General features: G+C 41.5%; 1 protein-coding gene across 13 annotated transcripts in view; it reads left to right on the top strand.

The window, feature by feature from the left end:
* Positions 1 to 20,221, top strand: part of LOC132382572 (uncharacterized) — a 117,147-nt gene that overhangs the window by 87,892 nt on the left and 9,034 nt on the right. For 9 of the 13 annotated variants that reach the window (XR_009508397.1, XR_009508401.1, XR_009508404.1 and 6 more), the window contains 2 exons: positions 13,100 to 15,174; positions 15,541 to 15,619. The exons of 1 other annotated variant lie outside the window; for it this stretch is intronic. The gene's annotated coding sequence lies outside the window, so the exon portion shown is untranslated. Of the gene's footprint in view, positions 1 to 7,083; positions 15,175 to 15,540; positions 17,901 to 20,221 lie in introns of those variants that run through there. 3 more of the 13 variants (XR_009508407.1, XR_009508408.1, XR_009508406.1) reach the window with 3 other exon arrangements.

Here is a 20,221-nt window from a genome sequence, read left to right on the forward strand (position 1 = left end):
CTTGGTTTTTCAGCATCTGAAAATGTTCTCTTGTTTGTCAAAGAAATGTCTTGGTTGTTTGGTGTTATTGGCTTTTCTCTCCTGACTGGTGAAATTTTTGTGTCACAGTAGTGTAGCGGTTACAGCTGAGAGCATTCTGGAGTTCAGAGTTCAATTCCACCAGTGTCAGAAAGGAATATGTACATTCTCCCCATGACCACATGGGTTTTCTCAGGTGCTCTGGTTTCCTCCCATAGTCCAGAGACATACCAGTTAGCAGCTTAACACAAAAATACAACTGCAGATGCTGTGGATCAAAGAATACGTACACAACGCTGGAAGAACTCAGCATCCGTGAGAAAAGAGTAGCCAATGTTTCGGGCCGAGACCCTTCATCAGGAATGGGACGAAGGGTCTCGGCCCAAAATGTTGGCTACTCTTTTCTCACAGATGCTGAGTTCTTCCAGCGTTGTGTACCAGTTAGCAGCTTAATTGTTCATTGTAAATTGTGCTGTCTCTCTAAATAACAAAACTGAATTTGTCTAAAGAAACTGTCTATCATTCATGTGGACACTTTATACATGATTGATTAACTAGCTGCTTGTCAAATTTGCCTCTTGCTGTTGGCCATCTTTAAGGCCTAAATGCAATGACATCTCCTTCAAGAGGAGCACAACCTCATTGTAGGGCTTGGAGGCATGCATACCTCAATGACCCGGAGAGCTATGTTGGCTGGAGTCAGGGCTTTATGTTTTGGCTCTTGGTGAGGTCACCCATGCCAAACAGGTCGAAGGGTAGAGGCCTGACTGAAAGTGGCCCACCAGTCCTCCAGGTTCAATGGTTCATCTCAGGGCTAACAACCCCTACTAGTGAAAAAACATTGTTACGGAAACAGCGATGGAGAGTCCTTCTACATCTGAATGCAACAGTATTCCTGAGCCTCCATCCAGAACTTGCATGACTGACAGTAGTGAAAACCGAGAGGAAGCTACTGACAGAATGAAGGAAGCCCTGAATGCTGTTAGAGGTGGTGGACATTGATTACAGCAGTAAATGCAAATGGCATAACAGACATCAAGTAAATACAATAAGATCCACAGTTCTCTGCATTTCATTGATGTGAGATACTGTGATTAACCCCAGAACAGAGGGCAACAAGTGACAGAGAAAGAGGAGCTGCTGTCTCACATCTCCAGTAGCTTGTATGCAATTCTAACTCCACTGTAGTGTCTGCACGTTCCTCCTGTGACTGTATGGACATCCTCCGAATTCTCCACTATCCTTCCACTATAAATTACCCATGGTATATATGAGGGGTGATTGATAAGTTTGTGGCCTACAGTAGAAGGAGTCAGTTTTAGAAAACCTAGCACATTTATTTTTCAACAAAGTCCCCTCCTACATTTACACACTTAGTCCAGCGGTCGTGGAGCATATGGATCTTGGACCTCCAGAAAGTGTCCACAGCAGGGATGATTGATATGTTTGTGGCCTAAGGTAGAAGAAAATGAGTTATACAGCTCTTGTTACATGCACGTGAAGGTCAACTCTTTGAGTGACTATGCAGAAAGTTTGAAGTTAATAACTCATCTCCTTCTACCTCAGGCCACAAACTTATCAATCATCCCTCGTAGATGAGTGGAGGGATGGTGGGAAAAAAGAGTTAAATGGAATGTAGGGAGAATAATTATGCAATTAATGTAGGATTATTGTAAATAAGTGTTTAAGCCTGGTGTAGACTCTATGGGCCGAAGAGCCCATTTTTTGCTCTTTTTCTCAGTGACTCTGTGATATGTAAGGAGAATTGTTGTTAGCTGTGTGGCCAAGTGAACAAGGCACATGGCATCAGTTGAGAAAATTGCAGGTTCAAGTCCTGTTGTGGTTGCCTTTGGTCTATGTTCAGTAGGAGTGAAGAGTAGTTTAAAAGGTTGGAACAACGTGAGTCAAAGCACTTGTACTGTGCTGCCGTTTTTTTTCCATTCTGTATTCTGAGACGCATGAGATTCTGCCGACACCGGAAATTTGCAACAAACAAAATGCTGTAGGAACTCAACAGCTCAAGCACCATTTCAGGATGACCCGTCCAGATGAAGGGTCTATGCCCAAAATATTAACTGGTCATTTCCCTCTATAGATGCTGCCTGACCTGCTGAGTTTCTCCAGCATTTTGTGTGTATAATGTATGACATAAAGGCCCTTTTAAGATGTCTGTCTTCTTAATGGTTAAGCATCAAGAAATATAAAATCTATTCTCAAAATAAAGGAGGTCTATCAGTACTTATCATCCATTTACGTGTAAATGTGCTTTTGTCAAATGTAATTGGAATTGTTAACTCTGTTGGGGGGGGTGGGAATGAGTTAAAACATTTCTACTAAAAATGGATGGACTATTGTTGAACTGAATTATTTCTTTCTGACAGTTCAGAAGATATCACTAAAGAGTTACCAAATTCTTGGCAGAACTGTGGGTGGATGCCCAATCAAGAATGATTGTGAAAGATTATCTTGCAGTGTTCTGCTCTGCTTTGAAATTATAATTACTCACATTGGGCTGTGTTCCAGTTGACATGGCACCAATATGGAATAATAATATAGTTTATCTCTCTATTGAAATCAAGATTTGAGATAGTGCTTCTGACCCCATTTCTTTCCTCACAATGAAATCCCTTTCTCTAAACAACGTTGGCTTTCCAGAGAAGCTAACTGACTCTAAGTTTGTTTAAGTTCTTTAACGTCATAGATAAGTACAGCGCAGGAGCAAGTATTTTTGCCAATGATGTGCAGGATCAGAATCAGGTTTAATATCACCGGCATATGCTATGAAATTTGTTGTCTTTGCAATATTGGTAAAATATAATACACAATAATAGGGGAAAACATGAACTACAGTATATATAAATAAAATAGTTAAACTAAATAGTATATACACTATCTAAATAAGTAGTTTTAAAAAAAAGAAATAAGTAAGTACTGAGCTTATGTTCATGGGTTCAACATCCATTCAGAAATTGGATGGCGGAGAGAGAGAAGCTGTTCCTGAATCAGAGAGTGTGTATCTCCTTCCTGATGGTAGCAATGTGAACAAAGCATGATCTGGGTGATGTGCAGATCTAATTAAACTAGTAATGAAATTCCTAACTAAAGTAATTCCCTCTGCCAATACAATCCATTCTTCCATTCTCTACACATTCATGTACTTATCTAGCAGCCCTTTAGTTATCTCTACCATAGGAGCAAGGCTTGCATTTGCTATTGTTGTTTGTTATATCCTATATTGTTCTGAACATTGTGAGTTCAATGTTTCAATTTAATATCAGAGAATGTATACGGTATACAATCTGAAATCCTTACCCTTCACAGACATCCACAAAACAAATGAAAACCCCGAAGAATGAATCATAGGATATGTTAGAACCCCAAAGCCCCCTTCCCCTTCACTCCCATGCACAAGCATCAGCCCACCCGCCTCCGCCTACCCCCACTTGCTCCAGCAAAAGCATCAACTCCCACCAGCCACCATGCATGCAATAACAAAACCCCCAGAGACCATCATCTAGACCAGTGATTCTCAACTGTTTTTTGCCATGGCCCCCTTAGGAGCACTTCTCAGGTTCCAGGGCACCCCTTTCAAACAGGGATGCAACACAAACAGATAGACAGAAAATCATTTATTATTGAACACCAAGAAAACTTGAACATTCTGACATACTGGAAAAATCTTGAAAAAGACTGTATGAAGTTAAACATCTATTAGGCCTAATGCAATCCTAGAGCTTGGTGCTTTTCTGCAAATTTCATGATTTCGGGCTCCAAATTAGACAATGACAGTCGGAGATCACCTCTTGTTGTGATATCAATTCTGTTCCTGGATTTTGTCAAGGAATCTACTTTGCAGAATCCGCACTCAACCAAATGTGTTGAGGGAAAGGTAATAAAAAATGGCTTTTTTCCCACAGTGTTGGAAATTTATTTGGCAGATCCTTCTTGATCCAAAACTCTTTTTGAAACCGACGACATGCAGTTATATCAATCAAACTCTCTTGAATTTCTGCCTCAACTTTGGTGGGTTGTACTTCAAATAGATTCAAAATCCAATCTGGGATACTGAGGTTTAACAGACGTGAAGGTTGCTGCTTGGGTATTTCATCAGTTCAGTCACCAGGGGCCCATAAACACTTGGGGCTATTCTTCTCAAAGTTTTCAGTTGGTGGCCCCCTTCAAATGTGCCAGGGCCCTCAAGGGGGCTATATGGCTCCTGTTGAGAATAGCTGACCTAGAGTCCAACAAAAACTACTGTCCATCCCAATATTTTGACATCTCAGACAGGCTCTCTCTCCCACTAGCAAGGGAAAGAGAGGTATCACTCTGGAGTGGTGACCCACAGCTTACCGTTTTGATGTAACAGTATGCTGCATCACTTGTCCGAATTGAGAGAGAGAGAGAGAGAGAGAGAGATTGCTCGAGGGCAGGGCCTTTTTTGAGAGCTGTGTACACTACCTGCTTGGTGTCTCGATGTTTCAATCTCCTGCAAGTCTTCAGCCAGCAACATCGACGGGGAATCGGGTCGTATACAGGTCCGCATCCTGAAAGAGATATCTGAATGTCAGGCTGCTCAGTGGGTTCCAAGAGCCGGAGCTCACCACCTGTGAAGAACCATAGTTTGAGCTGCAGTTGTAGACCATGGACTCTGGCAGCGGCCCAGCTACCTTGAAAAAAAGAGACAGAAGAAGGGAAGAATTAAACTGTTTCAAGGACGAACTGGAAGAAATCGCCATGGTCTGCAAAAACCTCTAGCGCCATCTTAAGCTCCTTGCACTCCTATCCATGCTCCTATCCTATCCAACACCTGCGTGCTTGCCCCCAGCACATCCTCAGATTGGTTGTTAACACAAACAATGCATTTCACCGCTTGTTTCGATATGCACTTCAGAAATAAACTTGGGTCTTGAATCTTGACTTTGACTCCACCACCACATCTGGCAGCACATTCCAGGCACACACTTCTCTTGTCACACACATCTCTTTTGAACTTACCCTCTCTCCTCTATTTAGAACAGAAATGAGAAGGAATTTCTTCAACCAGATGGTGAGCACCTTGTGGAATTCATTGCCACCGACAGCTGTGGAGGCCAAGTTATTTGGTACATTTAAAGCAGAGGTTGAAAGGTTCTCGATTAGGAAGGGTGTCAAAGGTTACAAGGCAGGAAAATGGGGTTGAGAGGAAAGATAAATCAGCCTAATTCTGCTCCAATGTCTTATGGTTTTATGGTTTCACCTTATATACATGCCCTCTAGTGTTAAATATTTCGGCTCAGGAAAAGGGGACATTGGCTCTCTGATATGTCTGATTCTCATAATCTTAGAAACTTCTTTTAGTTTAGCACTCCTATTCCCAGACATCAACATCACTGTTGGCAATTGCTTTGCACTGGTTTTCTTGAGATCAAGATGGATATTAACATCTCCATCCCATAAAACAGGATCAAAAGGCACCTCAAAAAGGTGCCTCAGCTTATTTCAATTTGAGGAAGTGCTTATTTTCACATCCCTCCTCAGACTGACACTTAAAATGCAGTTCTGTGGGTGAACTCTGCTTAAGAAGATGATACCTCTTATTAAGTTGATATCTGTGGGCTCTTTCTACTAAATCCTGGCTGCATTTTACCTGGCTTCCTCTTTTCTGTGGCAAGGTGCACCAAGATGATGCTACTGAACCACATTGATGTGTTGTGGGCAGCTCACAAAATTTTTAATTATAGTTCTGAGCTACTCTCACAGCAATCTGTAATTTTCCTTTAAATAATGCATAACTATGCTTTTGAAGATTTGCCATGACATCAAAAAATTGACAAACTTCTATGGATCTGTGGTGGAAAGTACACTGACTGGTTGCATCATAGTATGGTATAGAAACATGGACACCCTTGAATGGAAAAGCAGCCATCCTAAAGGACCCCCACCATTAACTTCACTCAACTTCACTTGCCCCTTCATTGAAATGTTCCCAAAACCTATTGACTCACTTTTAAGGTCTCTTCATCTCATGTTCTTAATATTTATTGCTTATTATTAGTAGAAGTAATTTCACAGTTTGTTGTCTTTTGCTCATTGGTTGGAGGCAGTCTTTCATTGACTCTATTGTGCTGTCTTGCATTTACTGTGAATTCCCACAAGTAAATGAATCTCAGTAATGTATATGGTGACATAAATTGATAATAAATCTACTTTGATCTTTGGGTGTACTTGAAGCAGAGGTTGACAGACTTTTGATTAGTGAAGGTGGTAAAGGTTATGGAGGAAAAGACAAGAGAAATGGGTTGAGAGGAATAATAAATTAACCAAGATGGAATAGCAGAGCAGACTCGATAGACTGAATGGCCCGATTCTGCTCCTAACTCTTTTGATGTAATGCTTTACGCGCCCTCCCCAACATGTATCCCTCACTAAAACAGATGGTTTGATTATCATACATCTGCTGGTGGGAGCTAGCTCGTGGTCACACATTGGCTGGCACATTTTCTGCACTTTGACGAAGTTTTGCATCATTTGAATTTCACTCAATGTAAGTTGACATTTGTAAAAGAACGTGAATGATGCCGTAGGTTTGAGAGTGCTCTCCTCTGTCTGGAAAGGATTTGTCCTTTAAAATGTGTAGCACAATCTTTTCATGCAACATCAGTTAAATTTTAATCAAAGATCTGGTCTTGAGATTGGGTACATCATTCAGCTCACCACGTTTGCTCCACTATTCGATCACAGCTGATTTATTTTCCCTCTCAATCCCATTCTTCTGCCTTCTCCTTGTAACTTTTGAAGCCCTTACTAATCAAGAACCTATCAACCTCTGCTTTAAATATACCTCATGAATTGACCTCCATAGTCACTTGCAGCAATGGATCCCACAGACTCACCATCCTTTGGCTAAAGAAGGAAAGAAGCTGTTCTTGAAACATTGAGAGTTCATCGTCAGGCTCCTTTATGTCACCCCTAATGATAATAATGAGAAAATGGCATATCCTGGACAGTGAGGGTCTTTAATGCCTCAAAAAGGCAGCATCTATCAGTTATAATCTTACCATCACTCAGGATTTTCCCTCTTCTCATTGCTTCCATCAGGAAAGAGAAATAGAGGCCTGAAGGCACATACTCAGTGACTTAAAGACTTCTTCTTTCCCTCTGCCATCGGATTTCTGAATGCACATTGAATCCATGACACTCCCTCACTACTTTTTATTTCTATTTTTGTACTATTTATTTAATTTATTATATATATTCACAGTAATTCACATTTTTTTTCTATTGCCATGCATTGTACAGCTACTGCAAAGCTAACAGATTTCATGATATATGGTGGTGATACTAAAGTTGATTCTGATTCTGATGGGTGCTACCTTCTTGAGGCATCACCTTTTGAAGGTGTCCTCAATGGTGGCAAGGTTAGTGCCTATAATGGACCTTGCTGAGTATGCAACCTGCTACAGCTTATGGATAATTTGCTACATTGAAGATGCCGCACAACTGCAAGTTGATATCATCAAAACTCCGGTTGGATTCAGTGTCAGCACAAGTACGTCCTTCCGCACCTGATACTTCAAGATTCAAGGTACATTTATTATCAAAGTATGTACGCAGTAAACATCTCTGAGGTTCATCTGCAGCAGACAGCCATGAAAGAAAGAAAGCCATGGAAGATCTTCAAAGAAAAACCTCACCCCCACCCCACACACCCAAAAAAACTAATTGTGCAATTGGCAATAAAAACTTCAACATAACCCACCCCCCCCCGCCATGTGTAAACTAACACATCGCGTAAACAGCAACAATAAAGAAGGGCCAAAACACAGAATATAAAAACATAAATCTGAAAGAGTCCAATTTAAACTACAGTGCAATCCTGCAGAACATAAGTCAAAAATCAAGTTGAGTTTATTGTCATGCACAGTAGGGTTTGGTTACACTGGAAAAACTTGGAAAATAGTTCCAATGCTTTTTTCTGGCATATATGACAAATTAACACTTTCCAGGTTTCCATCGGGGTACAGATATCGGTTATGTTCGATGTTTCGGTGACAAACTCTGCTGTCTTCTTCCGGGATGATACCTGGGTATGTCTAGTCCAGTAGTGTTTATACTCCAGTAGTCCATCCCTGATTGTAGTAGTCAATCCTCCTGATTGGTTAGTCTTCATCCAATCAGGTTTCCTCTCTCCCATCTTGTTTACAATCAAATTCCAGTTCGTACTTTTTAAAAAATTCTTTTTTTAGAATTCTTCTTTTTAAATTACCTTCATCTTTTTTTTAAACTCTGAGGAACTTGTCTGCAGCAGCATCAGGGATGCGGAGTCAGGCATAAGCGCAAAGCTTTTGTCTGAATAATAAATTATGCATCAAATGCAGTATATGCAAATTTTACAGGACGTACATAAACTATATGCAGTTTCCGGAGAGGAGGAACATAATATATTCATTGAAACTAATTTAAAGGAATCTGTATGGATGATTCTTTAAAGCTATGAAAGCAGTTAGGTGCTGAGCATTGTCAAGGGAAAGTTATTAGCTAGCTCCCATGGTACAGGTTCTGTGCTTCAGATTTATTCTGCTGTTAGGCTGTGACTGTAAGGCCAACATATTTCACAGACATTTTCCCTCTCTGACCTTTTTTGACTGTTTGAATACAGGCCCAGGACTGCCAAGTTCGTAGCTCAAAGTGATCTCATCCAGAGTTTTAAGTTTGAGCCTCGCATTATCAGGGGTTTGATCCAGATCCACTCCCTTTCAGATGCCTGTCATTGCCTTCCGTGCATGACTGCATTGCAGCAGTCCGCAGACTGGAAGTCCACACCAGCCCCTCCCCCAGCCGATCTCTTCAAATCATCCATCAATGCCTTTGGACAGCCAATCCCTACTCGTGGCTACCCTGGGTGACCAATCAGCAGCAAGAATGGGCTCCTGATTAAAATGACCTCAGCTAGTATATCTGAATGCTTTAAACCTTGCACTCCCCAAGCAGATTGACTTTCTGTTGCTGCAAACCCTACATAATGTCAGTAAAAGAAATGCAGACTCATCACTGAGTATAATTTAGCAGCTTTCCTTCTTTGGATGTCCCAAAGTTCTTGAAGTGTCATTACTGACATGATTTAGTCCTTCATGTGTTCATAGAGTGAAGTATTAGACAACTCACTAAGACTAGAATAATTTGAGCACTGGAAAACAGGAAAATTAGAAAGGTTTAGGAAAATTAGAAAAGTTTAGGGAGCGTTTCAGAGATTAATGGAGCTAGGGCTTTACTCTTTGGAGAGAAGGAGGATGAGAGGAGACATGATAGAGGTGTACAAGATATTAAGAGAAATAGACAGAGTGGACAGCCAGTGCCTCTTCCCCAGGGCACCACTGCTCAGTACAAGAGGACATGGCTTTAAAGTAAGGGGAGGGAAGTTCAAGGGGGATATTAGAGGAAGGTTTTTCACTCAGAGAGTGGCTGGTGCGTGGAATGCACTGCCTGAGTCAATGGTGGAGGCGGACACACTAGTGAAGTTTAAGAGACTACTAGACAGGTACATGGAGGAATTTAAGGTGGGGAGTTATATATGAAGCAGGGTTTGAGGGTCAGCACAACATTGTGGGCCGAAGGGCCGGTAATGTGCTGTACTATTCTATGTTTTATGTTTCCAGGCTGTTTAGGTTCAGGCAGCTAAGGGCAATCTCACATTAGTGCAACAATTAAAATTCAAATATTAAACTTCAAGGTTCAAAGTAAATTTATTATCAAAGTGTGTATGTGTCTAAAAATCACTTTCTTATGGACATTCACAGTAAGTACAAAGAAACACAACAGAATCAATGAAAAACTCCACACAAACTATGATGGACAAACAACCAATGTGCAAAAGAAGACAAACCGTGCAAATCCACATGTGCACACATACCTTACTGTGCAACAATCTTAGGGAGATGGGTATAGCTGGATATATGTGCCTAAAACTTCTGCCCAGTGCTGCATTTGTCAATGAGAAGCAGAGAGTGAGTTTGTAAATCCAGTAGGAGCAATAGATGTTCAGAACAGTGAGGGTGGAGTGGTTTTGGACAGGTGGTAGAGAAGGAGGTCAAGGGTTGGGGGGGTGGGCATGGTGCAAGTGCAGACTTACCCAGCCCTGAGATGCCAGACAAGGTTATTTGATTCCTAACAAAAGATTTATTGATCATTACAGAATGTCTCTGGTGCTCCTGCTCCCTCCCCTCTCTCTTCCCCTTTTCCGAACTATGATTCCCCTCTCCCTGCCCTCTTCCCACTCTCAGTCGACAATAGAGACCCATGTCAGAATCAGGTTTATCATCACTCGCATATGTCATGAAATTTGTTTCTTTTTTTGTGACCACAGTAGAGTGCAGTACTGTGCAAAAGTCCTAGACACCAAATACAGATGTAGGCCCTTTTTCAGGATTCAGTAAATTATGGATAACTTGGAGGTTGGAAGCTGGAGACTTGAGAAAGGGTGGAAAATGGCAGCATTTGAAAACAATGGGAAGAATTTTAACATCAAGGAGTTGCTTGACTGCGAGTAAGCACAGGCAAGTGGCACAGTGAGACAGCTGGTAGTGCTGTTGCTTTACCGAGTTGAGTTTTATCCTTGGCTGTCTGTGAGGGATGTTCTGCTTCCTAGTGTAGGAGCCATGCATCTGTTCTCTCTTTGCATTGTATTCTGAGTTGCGTGTTTATTGCGTGTAACCCTCAGGTTCAACCAGCATGAGTTTGTCTCGGAGAAGCCAGCCCCTGGCTGAGCCAGACTGAGAAATCTCGTTTGTGTGGATGCTGCGTGATGTGTTGCCCGGTTACAAATCCGTAACGCAAAATATCAGACTGAACCCCACATGCAATTAAACGATAGAGCTTTATAATTCTTAATCTGATGATAGAGTTAGTGAAGAAAATAAAAAGAAAAAGAGCCTATTTTAATGAAACGATTTAACGTGCATGTTGGAGCTCACGGTTCCGTCCACTCATTCCCCATTGACCTCCTCCAAACCTCATCGACTCATGGAACCTCACTCCAAGACCACTCCTTCCTGTAGTCTACCAACTCTCTCTACTCTCTTCTTGTCTTTTCATCTCTTGCCGACAAAAACCTGTGAATACCTTCTTTCAGACACACAAGAAGAAACAACTCGCCTCTCATTGGATGGCGCAATTCTCAAAGTGAATTATCTCTAGTCATACCCAAACACGGCTGCTACAAAGAAACAATTACATTAGCAGTGAAACTTTACAGAGCGATAAATATCACACACAAAATGCAGGTGGAACGCAGCAGGCCAGGCAGCATCTTTCGGGAGAAGTGCTGTCGACGTTTCGGGCCGAGACCCAAGGGTTCTCCCTATAGATGCTGCCTGGCCTGCTGCGTTTCACCAGTATTTTGTATGTGTTGCTTGAATTTCCAGCATCTGCAGATTTCCTCGTGTAGAGAGATAAATATGTTTATTATGGTAAATAGTCAGTTGGGAGGGGGCATGGCAAAAGCAAAGCAAAGTCATATTCGTGCTTTGCTCATTGCAGTTTATAGTAGCTGGGGGCTGACAGGTGGAGTATCTTTTGCCACCCACTCAATTACTCTTAGCTTACACTTGGGTACGCTTAAGTTTTATTGCTTCAAGATTGTAAAGACTAAAAAAAATCATTTATTATCAAAGTATGCATGCAGTATACAACTCTGTAGAAAGAGAAGCATTTAGTGTTTGAAGTCTGGAACCCTTCATTAGAACTAGGAAAGTAAGAAAACGCATAATTTTAAACTGATATTTTTGTTTTTTAAAAATTTGAGATAAAGAATCAACTTCTCATTTTTATAATAAATTGCAAGTCACTTGATAGGGGTATATTGCCTATTCCAAATCTATTTCCTTCTGAGTATTTTTAATTTACTGTTTTCTTCCAAATTACTTGGTTGGTTTGCTGACTGTTGAATCATATTATATGTGTTCATTACCAAATGCATATTATTCCTGCCCTATGATACAAGCACACAAATATAAATGAGATTCATCAGTAGTTTTTTGCACAACATTCAAATTTGAAAGGCACTTCCTTAAAGCAAAATGCATGGCTGATGCTATAAAATATATTGATATCACAAATTGATGTTGGCACAAAAACAAATATGCCAAAGAGTCTAAACATGGCTCTGGAGTGCTTTCTGAGAAGTAGATGTGAAAGGGCTAAGTATAATGAAATTAATCTCACGTCACTGCAGCCTGTAAAATGGATTACAATGAATCCATTGTCTCATCAATTATATTACATCTGATTTTTCCAGTGCGATGTATAATTGTTTGTTATGCCAAGAGGTTAAATAGGCAAGTCAGTAAGTGCTTATAAAATTAAGATATTTTCCAGTGTAGTGTATTGAAAGTTGAGATATAGCCACAAGGCATGTTCATGATGATTCACCACACTGAATTGTAATTATATCGCTGCTTATACTTCAACAGAATTCAAAGTTCAACTGTACCCAGAGTCTGATACAATTGTTATGTACCTCAAGGTCTGATGTCACTGGATTCCATTGTTTTAAATCTTCTTTAAGAGTTATCTTTAGATCAAACTTCTTGATTATGTCTGAATGAACCTTCTAGATCAGCTAAGGGTACTTCAGCACATTCACAAAGGCATTAACAGTGTCTTCCAAGCGGAAGCTTCGAGGCTTGACTGGCTCAGTTTACCCCAACCGTGGTCTTCACATAACAAACAAGGTGTCACTGAGGGCAATGGGTAGCTGGAATCTGACCACGATGCAGGGCTTAGTTCCTCCAAGTCAATACACAGAGGCAAGAATGCTGGCCTTTGCAAGTCTCATCCAACCTGCAAAGGCCAATGCGGATTCTTTGGAAATGAGACGACAGCTGTCAGAATCCCACTTGGAAGCTGAGTCCCACTTCTAAAGGATCCATGCTAACCAGGAGTTCTCAACTGAGTCCTTCTCCTTTCCACCTCCAGAATAGCTGGCAGGAAGCAGTAATGTCAAGAATTTTCAAAGGATTAATTGTGTTCAACGTTAGGATGAGCTGGACCAAACAGTTTTCAATTGGCCCGTGATTACAAAGCTGGTTTTTTATTAATTTTTCAGGATGCTGGTACTGTTTCTAAATCATGAGTCCATGGATCAGAAGCACAAAGAAGCCTTGCATAAGCGGTGGGTGATACTACTCACAAAGTGGCCCAACAGAAACCTGATCTTCCATCTGAGGAAAAACACACACAGTCCTCATCAGTCACCTCAGATGTCAGAGTGGAAGCAAGTCAAAGTTCAAATTAAGTTTATCATCAATGAACATATATGTTATCACATACTAACTTGAGATTTCTTGCAGGTATCTACAGGAAACATAAAGAAATATAGTAGAATTTACATAAAAAATACATAAATCAAACCTGGCAAACAACTATAGTGTTAAAGAAGACAAATCCTGCAAAAAAAAATACTGAAAGCAAAGGATGTAAAGAGTCCTTGAAAATTAGCCTGTAGGTCAGAAAAACAGTTCCAAGAAGCGGTGAGGAAAGTTAACCATTTCTGTTCAAGAGCCTTATAGTTGTAAGGTAATAACTGTTCCTGAACCTGGTGGTGTGGGGCCTAAGGCTTGTGTACCTCCTGCCCGATGGTAGTGGTGATAAGAGAGAAAGGCCTGGATGGTGAGAGCCCTTGATGATTGATGCTACTTTCTTGAGGCAGTGTTCCATGCAAATGTACTCAATGGTGGGGAGTTCTTTGCCTATGATGAATGGGCTGTATCCAACATTTTATGTAGCCTTTTTTGCTCCTGGCCATTGGTGTTTCCATACTAGCCAATGATGCAATCATCTAGTCTAGGTGCTCGAGGGGTAGCTTAAAAAGAGAGCCATTGACAATAAAAGTCCAGAAGAAATGAAATCAGGCATTTAAGAGTGATGACATCTTCTGATTATGGTACTTTCAGTTCCACATATCACTACAGCCTCTTCTCCTAACAGATCCCTGTTATTTGGGCTCATTCAAAATTGATAGTCTTGGATTAGATTTTGTCATGCTTCATGAATCAGATGCACTGTGAATATGAAGTAGTTTTAAGTGGAAAATGTGATGTCAATATATTAATTGATTGGCTTTATTTGTGTCATGTGCATTAACATATCAAAATGTACAGGGAAATGATTACTATGTGTTGTACAGCCCGAGGATGCGCTGAAGACTTTATATGTACTGTATATCCATGTTTCCGGTGCCAGCACAACAAAGCTCAAAGTGAATTTATTATCTTATGTAGGTATATATTACCATATAAAGTAAGCTGAGATTCATTTTATTGTGGGCATTCACAGAAGATATAAAGAACCACAATAGAATTTATGAAAAACTACACAGAAAAACAACAGCCAATGTGCAAAAGAAGGCAAAGTGTACAAAGATACTGTTACGCCCGTGGCCCCCTCCTTTTTGAGAATCGCAAGATTGCTATTAAGTCAGGTCAGGAGACCCAGGAAATGAGAGAGAGACGTTTGGAATGTCCTGGCCCCAGCGATACAAAGCCACGGAACAGGTCATTGTCTCTTGGAGACGGAATTGTGTGTTGAATACTGTGCTTCGTGGAAGCCCTCAGGTGACGTGGGCCGGTTGGGGGATGGCATCATTCCACCCTGAGTGACATCTGAGACCCCGTTGGTGGGAATAAAAGAGGGTCTGGGGAACAACCCCTTTAGACGCACCAGAAGAAACGCTAGAAATCCTGTAACAGCATAATAGCGAAAGCCGGTGGAAAGCCCACGTGCATCCTATTCCATTTGCCTCAGAATTGGTGGGTCTTACCACGGAAGCACAGCTTTAGCTAACACAAAGGAGAAATCAGCCCCAATGACTTTCGAAGGATTGACATCATAAAAGGAATGGGCAAGTTTTAAAACGCTCTCTCTTGACTCCAACCAAAGGCTGCAGCCTGCAGCTTGAATGAACTAAAGTGACTTTTATATTTCCATTGGACAATACATTATCCCCTAGACAACGATAGAGCTATTTCTTATTGAGTATTATTATACCCGCATTTTTAGATTTAGTATTGACGATGTATATTATCTGTATGTTTGCATTGATATTATTTTTGTGTATTTTTATCAGTAAATACTGTTAAAAATAGTACCATCAGACTTCAACAGACCTCTCTATCTTTGCTGGTAAGTGACCCAGTTACGGGGTATGTAACAATATGTACATAAATAAATAAATAATATTGAGAACATAAGTTGTAGGGTCCTTGAAAGTGATTCCTTAGGTTGTGGAATCAGTTTAGTGTTCAGAGACTGAAATTATCCTCTTTGGTTGAAGGGTAATAACCATCAGGAGCCTGTGGAGAACAAGTCACTATGTAGACTTAAGGCAGACATTGATAGATTCGTGATTAATCAAGGCATGAAGAGATTCAGGGAGAAGACAGGAGTTTGGGGCTGAGAGGAAAAATGGATCAGCCATGATGAAATGGCAGAGCAGACTCAATGGGCGAAATGGCCTAATTCTGCTTTTTTTTTTCTCCAATCCTGCAGATGGGTCTCGTCCCAAAACTTCGACGATACCATTTTCCATTGATGCTGCCTGGCCTGCTGAATTCCTCCAGCATTTTGTGTGTGTAATTCTACTCCTATATCTTATAGAGTTACAGTCTTATAACTGTTCCTGAGCCCGGTGGTGTGGGACCCACAACTTACTAAACAGAATCCGCAAGTGTTTGGGATGTGGAAGGACTCCAGAGTATCCAGAAGAATTTTGCACGGTCTGCCATGCTGGTTTGGACAAAACAGCTCCACAAAAACATAAAATAATGGACTGCAATTCAATTGTGAACAACCAGAAAACTCTCTTAACAAATGAGTCAAACTTTGCTTTTGATATGTATTTAATATTTTATCTTTAATGTTAGTGAAGGAACTCATTTGTTTAGATCCTATTCCCAGGCATTGAAGGAGAAAGGACCTTAGATCCATGGATGCTTCTACCAACTAACTCAAGATTCAACACTTCAAGCCACAAACTAATTATCTCAGAAAGCAGTAATTTATACTAGCGTCTGTTAGGTAGTTTAACATTAATAACACCATTGCATTCCCATACATGTCAACGTAAGTTCTTATTTCAGCCTTGCTAATATTAAATAATTGCAGTTAAAATAACAGGTGTGAACTTAAGTGTGAATTGCATTTAGTTGAAAATACTGCTCTGTTCTAAATGACCCAGACTCCACTACAGATTTAGATACTGCTCCCTGGATTTTGTGGAGAACAGTGAATTTGATGGCCCAGAATTGAGCCAGAGTTGAATCCATTATGAATATACTCTTTGTAATTAGATCTGAAATTCACTCTAGTATTGAAGTGCCTCATTTAAATTATTGGTGTTGGCCTTGGTTTATTATTGTGAAGTGCACTGAGATATGCGGCAGAGGAAAGAATTTGTTTTGCATGCCATCAAGAAAGGTCTCAGCCAAAGATGTCAGCTGTTTTTACATTTCCATAGATTTCCTGACCTGCTGAGATCCCCCAGCAGTTTGTGCTTTCCTTTTGATTTCCAGCAACTGCAAACATTCTCATCTTTAAGATCATGCCATGCATAGTTACACTGAAGTAGCAAAAAAAAATAAACAAAATCAAACTATAGTATTGCAGTTACAGTGAAAGTGTGGTGCAAGGGATAGACAGTGAGGTCAAGAGGTCACCTTCTGTAAAGTCCACTCACGAATCTGATAACAATGGGATTCAAGATTCAAGATTCCATATTGTTTAGTGTCATTTCTAGAGCACAAGTATAAAGGAAAATGCAATAGTTGCTTCTCTGGATCTGATGCAGCACAAAAAACACAATTTGATAACAAATACCATAATAAAAATCCACAATAAATAAAGATGGTGCCTGTGTACAACACTCCTTCGGTCAACATCTTCTGGGTAGATCATGAAACCATATATTTCACTTCTTTTATGTCTTTTGTTTGTTTTTCATCTTGAATGTGATTCTGGAACTGATGGAGACTGTGATTTGCAGTTGGGAGATCGTTTGGGTGTTTCTGTGCTATGCAGACTCTGAGGGGAGGCAGAGGTAGCATGCGGAAAACTCATGGTGAGAAGGCTGCAGGCCAATGTTTGACTCCATTTCTTCAATAAAGACCATAAGACTTAGAAGCAAAATTAGGTCATTTGGCATATTGAGCCTACTCTGCCATTTAATTATGGCTGATCCTTTTTATCCCTCCTCAACCCCACTCCTAGGCTTTCTCCCCATAATCTTTGATGCTGTGTATATCAAGAACCTACCAAGCTCTGACTTGAGTACACGCAACGGCCGGAACTCCACAGCTGCCTGAGGTAAAAAATTCCACAAATTCACCACCCACTGGTTAAAGAAATTTCTCCACATCTGTTTTAAATGGACACCCTCTATCCTAAGGCTGTGCCCTCTTGTCCTAGACTCTCCCACCATGGGAAACATCCTTTCCACATCTTCTTTGTCTTGGCCATTCAACATTCGAGAGGTTTCAATGAGATCCCAACCCTCCCCTCGTCCTTTTAAATTCCAGCAAGTACAGACCCAGAGCCATCAAACGTTCCTCGTATGATAATCCTTTCATTCCCTGAATCATCCTTGCGAACCTCCTCTGAACCCTCTCCAATGCCAGCGCATCTTTTCTTAGATGAGGAGCCCCTTTGTTTGAAATGAATTTTGAGCATCATTCAAAGATGACGTGTGCTTTCACACAGATCCTGAGTCCAGCATGTGAGTTAAAGACAACTTCAAGACAAGCTGCATCTTATCTGCACATTTGGACTGGGTTAACTGTAATCAGCCCTTGTTATTTTTCCATACTAACTGTTCAATAAAGCTGAAATTTGTAAATGTACTTTCTTTATAATTACATGCAGTGTACGATCTGTTATTTCTTGCATGGAGGCAGTATTTACACAGTATTTGCACAGATCGGGGTTCCGGTGGTCAAGACATCCATCTTCTCAGTTTTGGTGGGACCCAAGTCATACTGATCCTAGACATTCAGAGTTTGAGGAAGGTGGTCTTCTCATCGCTGTGTCCAGTGATTGCTGGCAAGGGGCTAAAGAGCTACATCTCTAGAGATGCCCCATTAGTAGGGGTTTCACATAATAATAATAAAACCCGAAGATATAATTAGAAGCACACATTAAAAAAGATACATTAAATAGGTAGTACAAAGTAAATAAGTAGTAAGGCATTGAGGAATGCAGTAGAACAGAGTGATCTACGAACAATGGTGCATAGTTCCCTGAAGGTGAAATCTCATGTGGATAGGGTGGTGAAGAAAGCTTTTGGTATGTTGGCCTTTATAAATCAGAGCATTGAGTATAGGAAAATATACTATATATGATAGAGGGTTTTCCAAGCCTACACCGGTATCTGTCCGCCTCTTTTCTTGCATTATATCGACGACTGCATCAGTGCTGCTTCCTGCACACACGCTGAGCTCGTCAACTTCATTAACCTCGCCTCCAACTTTCACCCCGCCCTCAAATTCACCTGGTCTACTTCCGACACCTCCCTCCCCTTTCTAGATCTTTCTGTTTCTATCTCTGGAGACAGCCTATCCACCAACGTCTACTACAAACCTACTAACTCCCACAGCTACCTAGACTATTCCTCCTCCCACCCTGTCTCCTGCAAAAATGCTATCCCTTTCTCTCAATTCCTCTGCCTCCACTGCATCTACTCTCAGGATGAGGCCTTTCATTCTAGGACAAAGATGTCTTCCTTTTTTAAAGAAAGGGGCTTCCCTTTGTCCACTATCAACTCTGCCCTCCATCGCGTCTCCCGTATTTCACGCACCTCTGCCCTCACCCCATCCCCCCGCCAGCCCACCAGGGATAGAGTCCCCCTGGTCCTCACCTATCACCCTACCAGCCTACAGATCCAACGTATAATCCTCCGTAACTTCCGCCACCTCCTATGTGATCCCACCACCAACCACATCTTCCCCCCCCCCCCACTCTCGGCTTTTCGCAGGGATCGCTCCCCACACGACTCCCTTGTCCATTCATCCCCACCATCTCTCCCCACCGACCTCCCTCCGGGCACTCATCACTGCAAATGGAAGAAGTGCTACACCTGCCCCCACACTTCTTCCCTCACCACCATCCCAGGTCCCAGACAGTCCTTTCAGGTGAGGCACCACTTCACCTGCGAGTCAGCTGAGGTGATATACTGTATCCAGTGCTCCCGATGCAGCCATTTATACATTGGGGAGACCCGCCGCAGACTGGGAGACCGTGTCGCCGAACACTGGCGCTCAGTCCTCCAGCAGTGGCGGGATCTCCCTGTGACCTTGCATTTCAATTCCACAGACCACTCCCACTCCATGTCTGTCCATGGCCTCCTCTACCGTCAAGATGAGGCCACATGCAGGTCGATGGAGCAATACCTTATCTCCCGCCTAGGTAGCCTCCTACCTGCATGCATGAACATCCAACTCACAGAACTCAGTTGATATCCCTGCCCCCCCTTACCCCTATCACTATCTATTATTTTAGTCTGGTTCTTTTTCTCTCTCTCTTTTCCCCCCTCACTATAATCTCCCCCCAGCCCTACCTTTCTTTCTCTTTTATTTCCCATAATTCTCCACCTTCCCCCTAGCCCATTTCCCTCCAGCCTATCACTTCCTAGCTCTCTGCTTTATCCCTCCCCCCACTTCTTATCTCCCCGCGACCATCCCATGTTACTTCACTCCTGATGAAGGGTTTCGGCCCGAAATGTTGTCACTACCTCCTTCCATAGATGCTGTCTGGCTTGCTGAGTTCTGCCAGCATTTTGTCTTTTCATTGAGTATAGGAGTTGGGACGTAATGTTAAAATTGTACAAGGTATTGGTGAGGCCAAATTTGGAGTATTGTGTACAGTTCTGGTCACCAAATTATAGGAAAGATGTCAACAAAATAGAGGGCACAGAGGAGATTTACTAGAATGTCATCTGGGTTTCAGCACCTAAGTTAGAGAAAGGTTGAACAAGTTAGGTCTTTATTCTTTGGAGCACAGAAGGTTGAGAGGGGACTTGATAGAGGTGTTTAAAATTATGAGGGGGATAGAGAGAGTTGAAGTTGTTCGGCTTCTTCCATTGAGAGTATGGGAGATTCAAACAAGAGGACATGAGTTGAGAGTTAAGGGGCAAAAGTTTAGCGGTAACATGAGGGGGAACTTCTTCATTCAGAGAGTGGTA

This window comes from Hypanus sabinus, chromosome 28 (assembly GCF_030144855.1).
Source record: "Hypanus sabinus isolate sHypSab1 chromosome 28, sHypSab1.hap1, whole genome shotgun sequence".
Taxonomy (NCBI): domain Eukaryota; kingdom Metazoa; phylum Chordata; class Chondrichthyes; order Myliobatiformes; family Dasyatidae; genus Hypanus; species Hypanus sabinus.